This window comes from Misgurnus anguillicaudatus, chromosome 19 (genome assembly GCF_027580225.2).
Source record: "Misgurnus anguillicaudatus chromosome 19, ASM2758022v2, whole genome shotgun sequence".
NCBI classification, from domain to species: Eukaryota; Metazoa; Chordata; class Actinopteri; order Cypriniformes; family Cobitidae; genus Misgurnus; species Misgurnus anguillicaudatus.
Genome location: NC_073355.2, coordinates 46,601,720 through 46,606,562, shown reverse-complemented (window position 1 = coordinate 46,606,562; position 4,843 = coordinate 46,601,720). Strand labels below are relative to the sequence as shown.

General features: G+C 34.7%; 1 long non-coding RNA gene across 5 annotated transcripts; it reads left to right on the top strand.

The window, feature by feature from the left end:
- Positions 1–1,014: 1,014 nt before the first annotated feature.
- LOC129434316 (uncharacterized) lies at positions 1,015–3,186 on the top strand. 5 transcript variants are annotated; one of them, XR_012359031.1, is made up of 6 exons: positions 1,015–1,241; positions 1,944–2,034; positions 2,201–2,299; positions 2,453–2,608; positions 2,760–2,810; positions 2,900–3,186. It is a non-coding gene; the product is annotated as an uncharacterized lncRNA (long non-coding RNA). The 5 variants fall into 5 exon arrangements; XR_012359028.1 differs by having other exon boundaries at positions 1,016–1,241; positions 2,148–2,299; XR_012359027.1 differs by having other exon boundaries at positions 1,022–2,034; positions 2,148–2,299.
- The last annotated feature ends 1,657 nt before the right edge of the window (positions 3,187–4,843 follow it).

Sequence of the window (4,843 nt, the reverse complement as noted above, 5' to 3'; positions counted from 1 at the left end):
TTCAAGTTGTATGCCTCGTGCATGAAACATTCTTTTAGACGGTTTCAACAGTAACAACATAAACAGCTTTCGTGGAATAAACGTAACGTCATTTTAGAGTAGTTTATTTCTGGTAACAGGCAAAATACCCCGTCTGGCCATGTTGTTTGTGATCCCTGTTTTCCAGGGAAACGCAGACAAGTAAGCACATCGCGCGATATACACTTTGCACGCGTAGTATTTTGGTTTCATTGTTTAGACACATTAGGTTAGGAGTGGTTGCTGCTACCCTGTGTATGTTTTGTTTCAGCTAGTTAGTGTAGTTGAGGTTGGGCGTGAAAACGCTGAAGACTTTTCCTTTCTATTCCCTTTTGTTTTGTTAGCTAGCTTAGAGGGTTTTCAAACTAGTTTTGTTCTTTTTTGATGATTTCTTTGATTTAGCACCACTCTCGTCCCTTTTCCCTGCACTCTTAAAATTGATGTGTTAAAATTTTACACAAAATATGTGTAAAAGGATTCCAACACATTTTTGTGTTAGAACTGACACATAATGTGTAAATATTATGCTTAACTGCTTACACAATGAATGTGTAAAACACGTTTACCAGTACACCATAAAATAAAATGCATAATTATTGTAATTTAATGATGATTTATATTTAAACGAAGTAACAAAATAAAATATATCTACTGTTAACCAAAATATATCTACTGTTAACCACTACTACCACATAACAGCCAGCGGGGATTTTCATAAGGACTTGCCCAGATCAAGCTGCGTTGGGCGGGGTACATTAGCGCTGAGTATCCGGTGGTTGTCTGGATCAGAACTCCGAAAGAGTCGGAGCAGATTTTTTAATAAACGCTATCTTTATTAACCGACCGCACATTTGATCTTTTTATACATACATTCTCGCCTAAATAGCTTTTGAATATACATTTTGTGACACAATAAGAGTAATATTTCAAACATTATGCAGGCGTTCTCTTCCATTGGTGGCTGTTAGTTCAGTCAGCTGATGACGTTTCACTTGGACAGACAACCACGCATTGTTGTATATTTTTTTTGCGTGTGTTATTATTATTTTATTATTATGAAATTCGTGAACATTATTATTGAGCCTTGGCAGTCTATTTTGTATTTGTTTTATTGAGGAGAAAAAAACAGACAAGAATGCATATTGTGTTGCGCCTGCGCTGTGACGTTCTTTTTTCAACCGCATTTCCAGTCAAGAGGTCAAGAATGTTCCTGTCTGCATCAGGTAAGAATTTAAATAAAAAATTACCGTTATAATATGATATCTATGTTTCATATAGTGTAAGAAACTTTAGCATTAATTGTGCAGGAGACTGTTCATTTAAACTTTATTGTGGTAACGTTAAATGTTCGCTCGTTTTGCAAAGTTACGTTTGGAGATTCATGTTAACAGTCATTGTTTAATGAAAGGCACATTGGACTACGTATGTGTGACACTTGCAGCACTTTAACGTAAATCTTTAACACCGTGTCCTAAATAGACGTGACACGCGGTAACGGGTTTCTTTTCAGTTTATGTCCTGACGTTAATAGGACGGGATATTATAAATATGCCTTTCGATTATCGCGACGCCTCGTCGCGTTTGGTTAAGCACATGGTGGAACAGTATGCACGTCACTGTACCTAACGTACTGTACACCTGTGAGCGGCATGACGAGACAAAAGACGGTAAAACTCATTATTATTCGGTGATGCTGTAACATACTGGATGCACCGCCACATTTTATAATAATGTTTTTTATTTTCGTGTCGCGCCCTCGCGTTCAACATAACGTAGTGGTCTAAATGTAAGGAGTCAAACTTTACGAACCATTTCACTGCTTGCAGTAAGGCTAAAGTGCTGGGTAGTGAATAAAATGGGTGTAGTCATGCTACTAGATGTAAATCACAATTCTTGTGTCAATGTTTGTTTGTAATCTTTTTCAGCTATCCATCTGAAAAAGAAAAGCTGGCACTCGCAAAGGAGATTGTGTTGTTGGATTATGGTCTCATTTGGTCAAAATGAGGGACATGTACTGTAAGGATGCTTTTACATACTTCATTAATGTGTATGAAATTACTTACTTGACAATGTGTATAAAAACTGTACTTGACTCTAACTTAGTGCTATTTTTGAATTGATCATGATAGGAGCATTTTTCTTTCTTTTTTTTTTTTTGATGGGCCATCACAAAAAAAATGAGACTACAGAACATCAGACGGAAGCTTCAACACGTGAGAGGACATCATCAATAAAGAATGCCATTGACCAAACCTTCAGTCATCAAAGGAGATGGATACAAGTAATGACAAAATCACCAACTGTTGGTGAAATCTTTAAGGAATATCCCCAATGTCTGGACATGCCAGTCTTTGTAATATACTTAACTGCAGATAACTTTACACAAAGTGTTTCATCATTTGAATATTAATATTTCTTATTAAATTTACTGAAGGTGGACATTGAGTTTCCAGACTTACCGATAGGAAAGAAGACATGTTTATCAGGAAATGGGAGGTGACAATTATTGCGAAACTCAGGGAAATAGCATCTTTAGAGAAGAAAATGGACATCAGACATTCATTGAAGAAAGCTGACAGTCAACATAATGGTATGATTTCCTGTCTCTGTTCCAATTTTTTTATTTGGAAAATGACATTTAAAATATAACATTTAATGTAAGATATAAAAGGAATCCTTTTTAAAGAATCTTTTCTCATAATTTATATTTTGCATGTGACCTGCATGTTTACCACACCCAGATCTTCTGCTGTGTGAATTCTGCTGTCTCAGACCTGTGGGACTTGGTGGCGGTAAGCTTTGTGACTAAAAACCTTATATAAAATAAGTAATTTTCATGCAACAACATTTTCTAATGATGTATATTGTTTCATTTCTGTAGGCTGGTACCAGTGTGACCTCTTTGCTTACTAAATGATGAAAAGGTGTCTAAAATCAGCTCAGCCACAGTTGGTTTCCAGCGGTTCTTCAGGACATAGAGGCCACTATGTAATTGTCGCAATGAATGATTCTCTTGCCTTTCCACTTGATGTTTACAATCGGACCTGTGCGGTAGACAGACTTTTTAAATTTACTAGCTAAGTAACCTTAAGTATCCCTGCCAACTGTCTTCAGTTTTTTTTTTTTGGTATGAATATGATCTACCCTTGTCCCAGTCCTCTTGCAAACGATCCAAGCCAATGGAGTTTCAAAATGGACCGCAAAATTGCAGTCTGTTTTAACCAATGCATGCACTGTGTGGCGGTTTCCCGGACAGGGATTAGACTAGTCCTAGACTAAAACATTTTTAAGAGCTGTCCAAACTGAAAACAACTTGCACTGACATATCTTAAAATACATCAGTGGCCTTTTTTTGCCTCAAAATGCACACAGGTAATGTTTTTAGTAAGACATAGATATATTTCCTAATTAATCTAAGGCCTAGTCCTGGATTAAGATAATCCCTGTCCGGGAAACTGCCCCTAAATATTTTGTGATGGAAATTTCTTTGAATACACTTGTCAAGTTCATTTGAAGTATTTTTCTTAATGTAAAATAACGTCTTAATGTTTCAGGACAAGGTAAGAATTTTTGATAACTTGCATGTTGAAAACGATTTCAGACATTGTTTCAACATGTTGAACACATGTGCTTTTAAATTCAATGAATTATTTTATAAATGGTGTTTTTTTATGTATGAATGTAATGTATGTTTGAAGTGATTATACTTGCACTTAAATTTATTTAAATTAGCATACATCTTGCAACATACAGTACTAGCATATTTTCATGCTAGCATTAATTGTCAAATATTTATTATTTTACAAATAAATCGTTTGTGAACAATATTTAATAGTTGTCTGCTTGATTTCATTATTTAAAGTTTACAAATCGTATGTTTTTTTTCTCTTTTATATTAAAACTAAACAATTACTGGGTAACACACAGTTGTGTTAAATTAATAGAAAGTTACACATTAATGTGTTTACTGAAGCAACACATTTTTTGTGTTGCATTTTATAACACATATTCTGTGTTAAATTTAACTCAACATGTGTTGTCCCTGCGCACACTCAGAACATGTGTAAAAAATAACACATGTTGTGTTGTTTTTAACACATTTGTTTTAAGAGTGTGGGCTTTGTGTTTGTTCCTTTTGTTATACTGTAAATACTGTAAATAGTCATATTTTGTACTTTATTGTTTTCACTTAATACTCTAAAGTTCTTCACTAAAATGTATCTGGCCTTATAACTTCTTTTTGTATAATAAATATTCTTGTTGAAAGTTTTTGCGCAGTTGTCATTGCTACACACACACACACCTACCGGAGTTAATTTTTTTTCTTTTTTTTCTCTTTGCACAAAATGTTACCCCCTGCCCTAGACAACAGTTGGGGTCGTAACAGGCCCCATTGTGGCCCCACTAGGTGTGTTGTCCTTAACTAGACACAAGATGTGTTATTTTAACACATTCGTTTTAAGAGTGTAGCAATAATATTATAAGAAATACCCTTTGTTTTGTTTTTATTTCCTGCAGCAAGATTTTTTTTGGTCTCCCTTATTTGGTAATATATGTAAGCAATAAGGTACGTGAGGCTGTGCTGTATCGTGAATAAGTAACGGCTGAAGGGTGTTGCAACCTCTTCAGCCGTTACTTATTCACGATAAGTATTCACGAAACTTCAGATCTTTGATAATCCTTTATTTGGTCCACTGAACTGAACAATTGTTTAACAAATAATAAATAAAATGTATGTATACAATTATATTTGACTTTGGAAATATTATCTTAAATATGTGACACTGAAATCGTTTTTTGATGTGGCCAGTAAATATTTTGGCAG